This window comes from Oncorhynchus keta, unplaced genomic scaffold (assembly GCF_023373465.1).
Source record: "Oncorhynchus keta strain PuntledgeMale-10-30-2019 unplaced genomic scaffold, Oket_V2 Un_contig_2186_pilon_pilon, whole genome shotgun sequence".
Classification (NCBI taxonomy): domain Eukaryota; kingdom Metazoa; phylum Chordata; class Actinopteri; order Salmoniformes; family Salmonidae; genus Oncorhynchus; species Oncorhynchus keta.
In genome coordinates this window covers 346,170-362,383 of record NW_026282653.1, presented here as the reverse complement: position 1 = coordinate 362,383, position 16,214 = coordinate 346,170, and positions in this window count along the sequence as shown.

Genomic DNA, 16,214 nt, shown 5'->3' with positions numbered 1-16,214 from the left:
TAAATGAGCCAGAAAAGCACACAGCTTGACTAAAACACATACACTTCATCTACAGTGACATAATTCTTAAAAAGTTGAGCAGAAATATGGTGCATTCACTAGGACCCATGCTCATCAAAACATAAGATCAAACGTGTTTGGGGGAGCACAATAACGTTAGCTAGCAAACTCACATACATTGCAGTGTTTCATACACTTGACCTTATTTTAGCGCCCAAAACATTTAATATGAATACCATTGTAAAGCACAATTTCTCCCCTTTCCAGCAAAATCAATGATGAGGCCTTCATGCTGCCCGTCTCTGCATGATTGAAGAAAGCAATGGAGCTCACCCGTGTCTTTTCAAAAATCACCTATAAAATGTCAATAAAACACTATAAAGACTTTATATAATGTCTCATCACATACCAATAGTATTTGAAGGTTTGTGTTGAATTTGAATTTGAATAGGGTTTTTAGTCCGGAGCTAAAGTTATCTTCACAAGTAAACTGCGGCTGTCGCATTTGTCATGATGGCTCGCAGTGATGACGCAAAAAAATGTACTATTGTTTGAATTAACTTCTGATGAAGCCACGAGTAATGAACTTTGCACTCATTATTTAACTCACCATTGACCATTTCTTGTTTTTAATCTGCGAGAGAAGTGCTACCCCTGGTGGAAAGAGGCTGTACAACACACAATGAGTTGCAAAATGCAAAATGTAGTTTACACTCCGGATTTTGATGCCAACACAGTCGCTGCAGTCCTATGAGTTTTCATTACAGCCTCGTTTGAATGCCACAGTTGGGCAAAATGTGTACAAAACAGTGTTAGTTACCAGTATTTACCATCGATCTGATCAAAATCTGGACATTACTGTCTCATTGTTGGGAAGACATAATGTGGTTACAGGATCTTAACATCAAGCAAAGACTTGTCAGACATGTTCTAAGTCATAAGGAAGTAAAAAAGATAGAAAGCAAAGGTATTTGGGCTTCATCCCAAATGGCACCCTATTCCCAATGTAGTGTACACATTATTTTGTGCACTATATAGGGCAGGGGTATTCAACTCTTACTCTACAAGGTCCGGAGCCTGCTGGTTTTCTGTTGTACGTGATAAGGAATTGCGCACACCTGGTGTTCCAGGTCTAAATCAGTCCCTGATTAGAGGGGAACAATGAAAAAATGCAGTGGAACTGGTTTCGAGGTCCAGAGTTGAGTTTGAAGGACAGGGATTAGGGTTCCATTTCGGACACACCCTTGACATACTGCCAGAGGTCTGTTTATCTCTAGAGGGCTAGCTAGATTGTGTGCCGGATAACATCACTATAGCATGTGGGAGTAGAGAGGGTGTGATTATATTGTTTTTCATGCAGGGTGTGGATAAATATTTAAAATATTCAAAATGTGGTCTCCATGCTATTTTCATGAATGCATTAGACTACAAATTATTATCTACGAATATTAGCTATCAAGACAAAATATTTACCAAAGCTGTGTCTTGCATGATTAAGCAGCAGGTTAACTGTTATGTAGTAGGCTCTGTAACATGAGGACACAATGGGTATTATTAAGTAAGTAAGTTTACTCGTCAAGCTTAACATGGCATCACAGCATGCATCACATGCATACTCTTCTCCATATCTAAAGTCCTGTTTTCCTTGTAATTCCATTCTGTGTCAGAATCGGAGTATGTGAGCGGAGTGGAGCTGGAGCGGAGCGACAAGCGACTAGCAGAACATGCCCAATTTGACTGGAGCGTGTCAATTTCACTCCAGTAGCCGTCATATCACGAGCTCAGGGTATGCCCGCCCCAGCATGCATTTGTAGTCTACTTGTGTGCTGCTATAGCCCCTTGCTTTAGGAACTTTAATGGAGTTAAATAAAATATTTTCATAAAGAAACTGATAAAACACAGACAAAGAGGAAGAGAGGGAGAGAGGGATTGCGGTGATTTAGTGTCCACAACTAAACAATCATAAAAGACACATATCTCAAAAGCATGCTACGTACACATGCTAAAAGAAAGGAACGAGGTGGGTAGATAACTAAGTGTATCATTATAGCTAAGTATTTATAAACAAAAAAATCAGATCTCTTAAACGTTTTGTTCATTTTCGTTCTATTATCTGTACAATAGGCCATAACTGATTTTGACCCAATAGGCCTGGCATTTAAGGAGCTTTCCGTTTTGATTGGGTTCTTTTGCCTAAAAACCTTTAGAACTACTAAAATGAAAAATTAAAAAAAACAACTCTGCATCTCTGCCTAGCCTGGCAAGAGTGGCCAAAAGGGTGTTTAGCATCCCCAGTGGTTTTGCAAGTATGAAGAGGATATTCTCCGCTGCTGGCCGGCGCTCCAGGAGCCAATCGCATGAGCCTGAAGACACAGACTGGTCAAACTCATATTTCTAAAAATGAAATCAAAGGCACTAATGAGTTTTTTGTTTAAATAAGTTTTTTGTTTCTTATTAAGTCACTGCCTATATGTACACTTTATAGAATATAATGATTTAATACAAGTAAATTTTGTTAAAACGCTGAGGGCTTTATGTCTAGTGTAATTATGAATGTATCGCATTCATAAATCCCTTGAAATAATTTAAATAATATAGCCTAAATAATTCATTTTTGTTCCTTCTTAGGCTCTCTGTCTGGCTCCTGACCTATTTAGAGTGTTTATATGCTGTTTAAAATTAAATGTAGTCTATTTGAGATTCAACTCTTTGGCCTGAATGACAAGCGTCACGTTTGGAGAAAACCTGGCACCATCAGTACGGTGAAGCATGGTGGTGGCAGCATCATGCTGTGCGGATGTTTTTCAGCGTCAGGGACTGGAAAACTAGTCAGGATCGAGGTAAAGATAAACAGAGCAAAGACTTGAACCCGATTTAACATCTCTGGAGAGACCTGAAAATAGCTGTGCAGCAACACTCCCCATTCAACCTGACAGAGCTTGAGTGGATCTGCAGAGAAGAATGGGAGAAACTCTCCAAAAACAGGTGTGCCAAGCTTGTAGCGTCATACCCAAGAAGACTCAAGGCTGTAATCGCTGCAAAAGGTGCTTTGACAATGTACTGAGTAAAGGGTCTGAATACTTATGTAAATATAATATAAAATATATGTTTTTTAAATACATACATTTCTAAAAACGTGTTTTTGCTTTGTCATTATCGGGTCTTGTTTGTAAATTGATGAGGGAAAAAAATAACAGTACATTTTAGAATAAGGCGGTAAAGTTAACAATGTGGAAAAAGTAAAAGGGTCTGAACACTTTCTGAATGCTCTGTACTCTACTGTATTTTAGTCAATGCCACTCAGACCTTCGTTTCGAACCTATGCCGACACCCTAGATGTGTGTCAGAGGCTGTGTCATTACCACCAGATCAGCTAGGCCTCTATATATGTTATCTGAAGTAACTATGAGAAACACCTGATTCCAAAAACTGGTTGCAATAACATCATTGCAAACAGATTTCGACCATTTGTAATGACATCATTTCAACTAGCTTTGCCTGCTGGAACTTGTCTGACAGAAACCACAACACACTCTTATGTGTGAAATATAACCAGTAGCTACCAAAGTGAGGTTACATTTTATTGAATGGGCTCTTCATCGCCAGCAATTATTTTAATTTGTTATCGCTCTTCATGCAAACAATTGAATTTGCCATACACTATTGGACGTTCAAAACCATTTTATTGCATTAGCTTATCATGCCATTAAGCAATACATCATACAACTGTAATGTTTTATTTCAAGCCATACTCCTTGAAATAGGGATATTTAACACAAGTTAATGTTTAGTTTAGAGTAATCAATACAATGCTTAGCATATTTGTAGTTTCTGTAATACACCATTTCTATTTGTGATACTCAAGGTGCAGGTTAATTCCTATGAGGTAATTTGGTAAAAGGCTATTTGCATGTACTGTAGGTTGGAAATCTAAAGCATTGTCATTTCCTTCACTGTCCTGTTTTAAAATCATCCTAGTAGCACACGGAGGAAGTATACAATTGTGAATATCCTGGGTTTTGGTTGGTCCCGTGTACAGTACTAGTCTAGACTCGTAATAATGTCACAAAGGATGGTTCCCTGAGAAGGTGTAATTAAAATGTTTGCACAGAACGTTTCAGTAACACTTTACTTGCCATGTAATTCATGTTTATGTTTTAGGAATATCCTGTGTGATGCAATTTCCCCTGATGTTGTGCACAATTTGTTTATTACTTGGCACAGAACTGCACATTTAGATATCAGGAAGGTGAGGATGATGTTTTGAAAGCAATCATTGCTCTGCTGCAAAAGTGACTAGACCTTTTAAACTAAATTAAGGCTTCCATCATGTAAAACCAACACTATACCGCCCCACCATTGTTCTTATTGTTTTGACAGTTAAACAATGGCTTAGGTTGTGTTCATTAGGCACAAAACAGAAGAAAGTGGATTGAAACAGGGGAGGACTTCCTGGACTTGTCCAATAAGAAATGTTCATTTTCATTTTGAAATGTTTTTGTTATTCAGTGAGCTAATAAACACGATCCTGGTTTCACTCTATAAATCCAACAAAGAAAAATCTATTTCCATTTATCACCAAATTACACACTTTGTGGTTATAGTTTTTTAGGTAAGCTTCTCTTTTTGCAATAATACAACATTAAAAACTAAAATATATGTTTTTTTTTCCAATAAAGTGTGTAAAAAGGTTCACTCTTGCTATAACTTTATTGTTCTTGGTAAACAGAATGGGATTTGATCATTGACACATTGTACAGATTGTAGCCTACACTTCTTTTAAAGCTATCCGTTCACAGAACTCAATGCTGTAATAACCTCAGAGTCTCTGAACCAATAAAACATTTTATTGGTGACAATCCCCCTCTGATCCAGACTTTGAATGCCTCCCCAGGTCCTGGGATAGCTGAGCACACATTGAATAGTGTTACAAAGCGGTCAAAGGTGATGTGTGTCTGGGAATGTTTGCTCTTCCACTTTATTTCAAGGAAGTTGTCTTGCAGTGCAGGATTTGCAGTGCTGTCTTTCTTTACACATCGCCTCCAGCAAATGAAAAACTATTACCTCTTAATAATTAAAAAGGAATTGAAACCATGTAGGCTCAGCCCTAATTTATGTGCTTTCTGTCAACTGGAGAAGCATGGCAAATTATCCAGGAACAAGGAAAGCACAAAGGACAACGCCCAAGGACTAGTCAGCCCTTCCCCCTCTGAGGGGCCAAAATGTAACTCTCTCTAGTGTCCAGAGGACTGACTATTGAATGTGATAGAATAATGCTCTAGTATCCATGTTTGGTATCTATCTGAAACTTGATCACGGATGATAACTCTGATGCTCTCTATATGGATGTATGATCTCTGTGTTAACTTAGGGTGAACTCTGAATTACTCTATGCAAAGGGTTTTAAGGTCGTCTCAGGAATTCTGTCTTATTTACATTGGTCGAATCCTCCTCACAAGCCTTTAAATGCGATATAGACAATTCTCAGATAAATTCTTGCTAGTCAACTCATTGCCTAATGCTTGCTTGCATATTTGTATTATATTTATGGATTGAGATCAATATTTGAATAGGTTAATTGTGTAGTCTTATTGAGGAGCGCATGTAAGGTATATGCATATACATATCAAATTTTACCCAACTACAACCATAGTCAATTAGATGTGCATATTTAGACTTATTTTCCCTGAAACCACACTAACCCACTAATAGTACAGCATAAATGACAGTCTGCAAAAAACAGTATATTCATGAGAGTTGTACTTACTAAGCCTCCTGGATATGCGAGGCACCACTGTGTGTCAGGCAGAAGAGTAGAGGCAGACGTGAGGATCACTGTGTGCTGCTAACTCCTCAGGATCGGAGCCACACTCCTCTTATTCATATACAGGTCCAACAAGACAAGCCACACCCATTACTCTGGAAAATATCCTACTGTTGCTGAGCCGAGATGTCAGGAATTACACTAAATGACCTCAAATTGGTTCCCATTGGACATTACCTAACAATCAGTTGCGATTTTTTGGATTGATTGAACCACAATGTCATCTAATTTATTGTGAAATGTATTCACACCTTATATATGGTGAGTTGCTGTAATTTGCTTTTCAAGAGCGTTGCATGTGAAGAAAGTTAACAAATGCATACATACGTTAGATAAACCAACTCAGATGATTATCTTCAAACACGCAACGGTCCCCCTTTAAGCTCTTTCTGTTATTAATTTGACAAGCATATACCTATTGACAGTGTACATACTGTAAATAAACTGTAAGCAAAGGGTTATTAAGTTTGCTGATCCAGGTTGTGCCCGGAAATGCCCCCTCCCCTAAGCGTAAAGCATTGTCTTTGTGTGGGAGCGAGCGGCAAACACCCAAATGTGCATAACTGAGTATACCAGATAAGGCGGTTTCGTGACACAGACTTTCACAGTCACAGTCAATTGCATCACTAAAGAGAGACACTCCTTTTAGAAACATCTGTCTGTCTGTTACATGTGTGCAAAAAAACTGATTGTGAAAGACTACTCATTGCTAAGACACATTAAATGTAATGATGTTAAATTACTGAGTGATGATGGTCACAGGATGTCGGGCTTGATACTACAAGTTAGCAATGTGCTTATGCAAAACAGCAATGGGTTTGCGCAAAACATTAAAGAAAATATTTAAACCAGGTAATTTGGAAGATGGTAATGTATATACAGTGCATTCGGAAAGAATTCAGACCCATTCCTTTTTACATATTTTGTTGCGTTACATCCTTATTCTAAAATTGAATAAATAGAAGAAAGTCTTCATCAATCTATACACAATACCTCCTTAATGACAAAGTGATAACAAATTTGTATTTATTTTAGCAAATGAAATACGTTACTTACATAAGTATTCAGACCCTTGGCTTTATTACTCAAAATTGAGCTCAGGTGCATCCTGTTTCTATTGATCATCCTTGAGATGTTTCTACAACTTGATTGGAGTCCACCTGTGGTAAATTCAATTGATTGGATATAATTTGGAAAGGTACACAACTGATGTTTTTCAGCGGCAGGGACTGGGAGACTGGTCGGGATCAAGGCAAAGATGAACGGAGCATAGCACAGAGAGATCCTTGATGAAAACCAGCTCCAGAGCGCTCAGGACCTCAGACTGGGGCAAAGGTTCACCTTCCAACAGAACAACGACCCTAAGTACACAGCCAAGACAACACAGGAGTGGCTTCGGAACAAGTCTCTGAATGTCCTTGAGTGGCCCAGCCAGAGCCCGGTCGAACATCTTTTGAGAGACCTGAAAATATCTGTGCAGCAATACTCCCCATTCAACCTGACAGAGCTTGAGTGGATCTGCAGAGAAGAATGAGAGAACTCCAAATACAGATGTGCCAAGCTTGTATCGTCATACAAGAAGACTCGAGGCTGTTATCGCAGCCAAAGGTGCTTCAACAAAGTATTGAGTAAAGGGTCTGAATACTTATTTAAATGTGATATTTTTTTTATTTTTTTTTATACATTTGCAAACATTTCTAAGAACCTGTTTTTGCTTTGTCATTATAGGGTATTGTGTGTAAATTGATGAGGGAAAAAACAACAATTTAATACATTTTAGAATAAGGCTGTAATGTAACAAAATGTGGAAAAGGTAAAGGGGTCTGAACACTATCCGAATGCCCTGAATATACTGTACTCTACTGTATTTTAGTCAAAGCCATTCAGACATTGCTCGTCCTAATATTGATATATTTCTTAATTCCATTTTTTTACTTTTAGATGTGTGTATTGTTGTGAATTGTTAGATACTACTGTACTGTTAGAGCTAGGAACACAAGCATTTAGCTTCACCCGCAATAACATCTGCTAAATATATGTATGTGACCAATAAAATTCGATTTGATAAAAAAAATTTAAAAAAAGTATTTCCTGATTTTACTGAACAGCTAGAGAGTGGATGACAGTGGGAAAAGATGTAGAGAGGCTGAGTCAAAAGGCAGTAGATTTGTTTCAAACCTATGCCGACAACCTAGATGTGTGCCAGAGGCTGTGGCATTACCACCAGACCTGCCAGGCCACTATATCTGTTATCTGATAAGAAACAATGGGAACCACCTATCTGAAGTTGTCTTTCAAAAGCCGTAGTATCTGCAAGACACCAGCGGGAAAAACTGGTTGCAATAACATCACTACAAACAGATTTTGACCACTTGTAAATGACCTCATTTCAACTAGTTTTGCCTTCTGGGACTAGTCTGACAGAAACCACAACCCACTCTTATGTGTGAAAAATAACCTGCAGCAACTAAAGGGAGGTTACATTTTATTGAATGGGCTCTTCATTGTGGCAATTGATTAAATTGGTTATGGCTCTTTATGCAAACATTTGAATGTGCCATACACTATCGGACATTCAAAACCATTTTATTGCATTGGCTTAGCCAAATAAGTAATACATTATAAAACTGTAATGTTTTATATCAAGCCATACTCCTTGAAATAGGGATATTTAACACAAGTTAATGTTTAGTTTAGAGTAATCAATACAATGCTTAGCATATTTGTAGTTTCTGTAATACACATCATTTCTATTTGTGATACTCAAGGGTTCATTCCTGTGGGGGAATTTGGTAAAAGGCTATTTGCATGTACTTTAGGTTGGAAATCTAAAGCATTGCTATGTCATTTCCTTCACTGTGCTGTTTTGAAATCATCCTAGTGGCACACCGAAGGAAGCATACGATTGTGAATGTCTGGGTTTTGGTTTGTCCCGTGTACAGTACTAATCTAGACCCGTAATAATGTCACAAAGGATGGTTCCCTGAGTAGGTGTAATTAAAATGTTTGCACAGAACATTTCGGTAACCCTTTACTTGCAATGCCATTCATGTTTATGTTTTCGTAATATCCTGTGTGATGTTATTTACTCCAATGTTGTGCACAACGTGTTTATTACTTGAAACACATGCACATTTAGATATCAGGACGATGATGATGAAGTTTTGAAAGCAATCAGTGCTCTGTTGCAAGTGACTAGGCCTTGTAAAGTAAATTAAGGCTTCCATCATGTAAAACCAACACTAACCCCCCACCATTGTTCTTAATGTTTTGACAGTTAAACAATGGCTTAGGTTGTGTTCATTAGGCACAAAACAGAAGAAAGTGGACTGAAACAGGAGAGGACTTCCTGGACTTGTCCAATGAGAAATGCTCATTTTCTTTTGCAAATGTTTTTATTTTTTTTATTCATTGAACCAATAAACACAATTCCATTACAGGACATTTCTGTTTATCACCAAATTACACACTTTGTGGTTATAGTTTTAGGTAAGCTTCTCTTTTTGCAATAATACAAAATTAAAATGTATATTTTTTGTCAGTAAGTGTGTAAAAAGGTTTTGCTATTAAACTTTGTCCTTTTGTAAACAGAATGGGATTTTGTCATTGACACATTGTACAGATTGTAGCCTACTTATAATTATAATATCGTTATAGAGTGGTCAAGGATGTGTCTGTGAATGTTTGCTCTTCCCCTTTAATTTCAAGGAAGTTGCCTTGCAGTGCAGGATCTGCAGTGCTGCCTGTTTCTTTACACACAACATTTTTGCAGAATTGAAGGTCCCCTAGAACACAGTGGCCTCCGTCATTCTTAAATGGAAAAGGTTTGGAACCACCAAGATAACCCTGAAGGAGCTGCAGGGTTATCGTTGGTCTCTTTAAATGCCCTCCTTGCCTGGTCCATGAGTTTTGGTGGGCGGGCGGCCCTCACTTGGCAGGTTTGTTGTGGTGCCATATTCTTTCAATTTTTTTATAATGGATTTAATGGTGCTCCGTGGGATGTTCAAAGTTTCAGATATTTTTTTATAACCCAACCCTGATCTGTACTTCTCCACAAGTTTGTCCCTGACCTGTTTGAAGAGCTCCTTGGTCTTTATAGTGCCTCTGGCTTGGTGGTGCCCCTTGCTTTGTGGTGTTGCCGACTGGGGCCTTTCAGAACAGGTGTATATATACTGAGATCATGTGACAGATCATGTGACACTTAGATTGCACACAGTGTGACTTCTGAAGGTAATTGGTTGCACCAGATCTTTTTTAGGGGCTTCATAGCAAATGGGGTGAATACATGTGCACGCACCACTTTTCCGTTTCAGTATTTTCATTTCACTTCACCAATTTGGACTATTTTGTTCATGTCCATTACATGAAATTCAAATTAAAAATCTATTTAAATAAAAGGTTGGAAAAATAAGAAAAATGCCAAGTGGGTTTGGAATGATGGAATGAATGCTGGATGTTCTTTAGAAGTTGGGTGTGGACTAGTTTTGGGGGAGGAAGTGACAGACCACAGGCGAACAAAAAGTAAAGGTTTCTTCGGAAGAGCTCCCCACTTCCTAGTCACAGATGAATTCTAATGAAAATCACAGAGCTGAGAGATCACACTTTAGCAAGGCAGTCTCTCTGATCTGACGGTAGGAACACCCTTGTTTTACATTGACACATCAGCTCCACTGGTGCACAGACTTTCACAAGAATACCACAGATCGTAAAATCTCTATGATTTGGCTCCGAGTTCGAGTCCAAATTGTGTTATTCTCTGACATCCATGAAAATTAGAGGTTATTGCACAACTATTAAAGACTCCTTAGATCCAAGTACAGTGAAAGATTATAACTTCCAAACGCTACAGTCCAACTCGAGCTGTGGTATCCGGTGGAAATCGCTCTGTCATTTCCTGGTTGCAAAAATTCTACACTGTTCTTTCAATTACAGATTAAGTTAGAAAATAAACACTAAATAGTTAAGGAAATCATTGTACATCGACGTGAAATATATTTTCAATAACAATAACATTTTAGCAACCAGGAAATGACAGAGCAATTTTCACTAGATAACACAGCCACAAAGTCAGAACATTTTGACAACAGATGCCAACTTGAAAAATCAATAGGCAAATATCACAGCCAATCACAACACTAGCGGGTAAGTAATACTGTGGAACACTATCATTCTGCCAGATATATTATGAACATTTTCTAAACTTACAATGCATAAATACATTTTTTAAAAGTTCTCATTACATACATTTACTAATTCCAAATAGGATAATCAAAAATGACAGAAATACACATTTTTTTTTTTTACACTTACACCCCTATGGAGGTACATTTGTGTCTTTTTGTGTTCTTCCTCCAACGTCTACATAGCTAGTAGTTAGCTCCTACGATTCAGTGTCGGTTCTTACATACTACTACGTTACATACATACAGACGTACCGTAGAATGATAAATCATGCACTTTTTATTCTCAAGCTTACCAAAAGCATTTAGCTACGAATGCCTGTCCCCTCCATTTTCAGCTGAATTCATCTAACTTTCTTTCATGGCAACTCATACTGTAAGCGAGCCATGTCCTATTTGTTTCATAGTCCATATATAATCATATTTCATGAGTGTAACGTTTAGCTTTTTTTCAGAAAAATATTACTGTTTTAGCTAGTGATACATAGGCCTACTTTAAAACACACACTTGCACTCAGTGTTGTCATATGCATTGTTTTAAATCATATAACATTAACTAATTGGGATATTGTTTCATTGCATGGAAGAATAGCTCAGCAGCTATTGATCAGGTGGAGGGATAGGTTGCTATTCTGATATGTCAGATGAAGAGTATTGGCCCAGAAAGTCAGGGCCAATAAGGCAAGGATGCCCATTGCGGGCTTTAGAATGGTCAAAGGAAAGTCTCCAAGTAATGGGCCATTGTGTACAATGGCGAAAAGTTAGGGATTCTTTGCAATGTGTAATAGTGCAGGTATCATTACCACAATGATCCAACTTCGTTGCATTGCTCGGCGAAGATACTCTGTTCCTGCTCCCCTTGTCCACTTGTCCACATTGTCCACATTGTCCACTTGTCCACATTGTCTCTTGTCCACATTGATACAAATCATAAATTGATAAGGTACTACTATGTATAGTGTCTCCATCAAATCTAAGAGGTTATTATCTTTTTTACTCTTACTTATTCGTAGATGTCACAGATCCCTACGGAACTGTCATTACGTACCCCTGGTCCCTAATTCCCTGTTGATTAGTAATTGTATAAGTGTGTCTTTGTTCACCATGCTCTTGTTGATTATTGTTACAATGTCCGTTGGTTCGCGTGAGTACCTGTGCTATGTTGTTTTGGCTTTCCTGCCACGTATATTGTGCAGATGATTACGGGTCTCGTCCAGTGTGATAATCATTTTGCGATTGTGTATTTATTCAAGGTACTCCTCACTCTTTTGTTTGGGTTTCTACCCTGTGTTTTGTATATGTGTTTGTTTGGTCTTTGCCCCTGTGCCTTTACACGGCACCCTGTAATTTGGGAAATAGAACCCCCTATTACCATTCCTGTGCCTATTACCATTCCTGATCCTTCATACCGACGTGACAGTAGACACATTTTCAATGATGTATGACATTGGAGTTGTTCTTCGTCAACTGGTAATACATAAATAATGAAGCAGGTTAATAGGTTAAACATTTCACTTTTATTTCCAATGCTTTTTTCAAGATACAAAATAGTAATCTTTGGTGGTATAGATGGGTTTTCAAGGAAGGTAAGTATATTATTTTGTATGCATATCGCATATTTCTCATTACCTAATGAACAACCACAATACCAGTCTGGTGTTAAGCGTAGGCTACCTCTTGTAAAGATGTTCTATCTGGACACTTTGGAAGGAAGAAATTGATGGCTTTCAAGGTAAATATTGATATAGTAGAATGAAAAAAAATGTGATGCATTGACATATTCTAAAAATGACATCTACTGCTTTAGATTGAATGGTCATATCTCAGTTATCGTTCTCATATCTACAAAAAATAGAAAATGTTCTTTACTTTCAGGGTGCTGGCTGATCAAGGGGCCGAAAATGTAGATATTGCCAGCTGTATGTTCACTGTCCTAGGAACAGGCCGAGGAAGCTTTATTGCTGGCATAAATGTCCATAACCAGAGGTAATTAAAACACTGTTCTGTGTTCTTTTTCTCTCCTCCTCTCTGCCTGTCTTGTTGTACGTGGAACCTGTCTCACATGCGTTAATTTAAAAACCTTTAAGATGTACAGCGGCGAACCTGACACCTCACCAGCTGTGGCATATCGGAATGCTCCAAACACCTGTGTCTGAGCCAGACTATGCAGAGGTATGTGTCTGTGTGATATGTTAATGGCTTTACAGATCTTCCTTTAAATGTATCTTCTCTAATACAGATTGTTTATTTTGAGCATTCCAGATTTAGCAGGTGGAGGACCTGCTTTATCAGGAGGATAATTTGGCATCTGGAAACACTGACAAGGGGGTCATTGTGTCACGGGTGTTGTTGGAAGTAGACCAAGGTGCAGAGTGGTGAGAGTGAATTTTATTTTATTTAAATAAAATGTCGCCAACAAAACAAGAAATAACAAAACAACCATGAAGCTTAACAGGCCTAAGTGCCACAAACAAAGTTAACTACCCACAATGAAGGATGGAAAAAGGGCTACCTAAGGGCTACCTATGATTCCCAATCAGAGACAATGATAGACAGCTGTCCCTGATTGAGAACCATACCTGGCCAAAACATAGAAATTAAGAAACAGAAAACAAAACATAGAATGCCCACCCTACATCACACCCCGACCTAACCAAATAGAGAAATAAAATGGCTCTCTAAGGTCAGGGCGTGACACATTGTTCCTGACATCCCATGCCCCCTGTCTGAGATTCTTGCTGTGATTTGAACATATAAAACTGATAAATACCATGTAACAATCAACATTTTGCAGTATAACAGTGTCAAATGAATTACATGTGAATTATTGTAACATGTTCACGGCACTACCATTGGACATACAGCAAACAGGTTCCAAGTTCAGAGGTGAACCTATAGTACTTTCTAATAATGCAGTGATCTATGATGGCTAGCAGACCGGTGACGTCGACCCCCGAGCACCGCCTGAACAAGGAGAGGCAACGACTTCGGGCGGAGGTCGTGACAGTACCCCCTGACGCATGGCTCCAGCACCGCGTCGACACCAGCCTCGGAGGGCGAGGTGCAGGGCGATCCGGATGGAGACGGTGGAAATCTTTTAATATGGAAGGATCTAACACGTCCTCTACCGGAACCCAGCATCTCTCCTCCGGCCCGTACCCCTCCCAGTCCATGAGGTACTGAAGGCCCCTCGCCCGACGTCTCGAATCCAAAATGGATCGAACAGAGTACTCCGGGACCCCCTCGATTTCTAGAGGAGGCTGAGGAACATCACGCACTTCAGCCTCCTGGAGCTGGCCAGCCACCACCGGCCTGAGGAGAGACACATGGAACGAGGGGTTAATACGGTAATTAGTGGGCAGTTGAAACCTTTAACATACCTCGTTCACTCTTCTCAGGACTTTAAACGGCCCCACAAACCGTGCGTCTGCCTTGACGTTCTGTGAGCCTGGTCTGTCAGAAAGAGTAAACACAAAACGAGTGAAAAACATGGCCCACCTTTCCTGGCGAGGATTCAGTCTCTTCGCCTGCCGGATGTACTCCAGATTGTGGTGGTCAGTCCAGATGAGAAAATGGTGTTTAGCCCCCTCAAGCCAATGCCTCCATGCCTTCAAGGCTTTTACGACAGCTCACAGCTCCCGGTCCCCCACATCATCATAGTTTCGAGCTGAGCTTCTTTGAAAAGAAAGCACAAGGGCGAAGCTTCAGTGGCGTACCCGAACGCTGAGAGAGTACTGCTCCTATCCCAGCTTCAGATGCGTCCACCTCCACTATGAATGGCAAAGAGGGATACGGATGACTCAACACAGGCACCGAGGTAAACAGAGTCTTCAGGTGTCCAAAAGCCCTGTTCTCCTCAGCCGACCACTGCAAGCGCACCAAACCCCCCTTTAGCAGTGAGGTAATGGGAGCAGCATCCTGACCAAAACCCTGGATAAACCTCTGGTATTAATTGGCAGACCCTAAAAACGCTGAACAAAACAAATTGTTGGAAGATATATAGATCATATAGATCATGCTCCAACAGGCGACCAAGCACCCTGCGCACAAGGGACACATGCTCGGCGCATGTAGCGGAGTATATCAGAATATCATCGATATACACCACTACACCCTACCCGTGCAGGTCCCTGAAGATCTCATCTACAAATGATTGGAAGACTGATGGAGCATTCATCAACCCATATGGCATGACAGGGTACTGAGGTGGTGCTAAATGCCGTCTTCCACTCATCACCCTTCCGAATACTCACCAGAATGTACGCACTCCTGAGATCAAATTTTGTGAAGAAGCGTGCCCCGTGCATTGACTCAATAACCGTATTTATCAGAGGTAGCGGGTAACTATATTTCACCGTGATTTTATTTCGACCTCGATAATCAATGCACGCCAAACCGCCATCCTTTCTTTTCACAAAAAAAGAAACTCAAATAAATGGGTGAAATGGATGGCTGAATGTACCACTGATGCAGGGATTCAGAGACATACAAAATACTTATTTTCCACCATAATTTGCAAATAAATTCATTAAAAATTCTACAATGTGATTTTCTGCATTTTTTCTCATTTTGTCTGTCATAGTTGAAGTGTACCTACGAAGAAAATTACAGGCCTCTCTCATGTTTTTAAGTGGGAGAACTTGCACAATTTGTGGCTGACTAAATACTTTTTTGCCCCACTGTAAGTTTTCATGTACCGAATAAAAATCTAAAGTTCAATGTGTTTTCATCACATTTTCAACTGATAGTTCTGTCACAAACTGTTGCGTTAAATAGCAAATGTGCCTACTCTACTCTTGGCACATGCGCTCTAGACAACAGTTAGCTGAAACAGACCTTAACATCCATCACCCAATGACACAACAACCCAGGCATTGTGTGGTGGCAGTCATGCATGTCAGAGAGATGGGTGGGGAGACTTGCCGTCTTTTCCAGGTCAGTTACACCTTTCATTATACGATTCATTGGGTGCCTGAAGCATATATTTATTTACTTATCTCTGACAATGACATGTTCTATCATGTTTCTGACTCTGAGCCATTTAGACATCCCTGAAATAATGGTTTCTCTTATGTCTTCTCTCATTTTATAAGAAAATAATTCTGACATTTCAGCACCAGTCTTCTTAATCCAAGTACAAGCTAAACTGAGGACAGTTGAACATAATCACTTGTGGAATGTTTTAACAGCAGTTGCAAGTGATGAAGGTT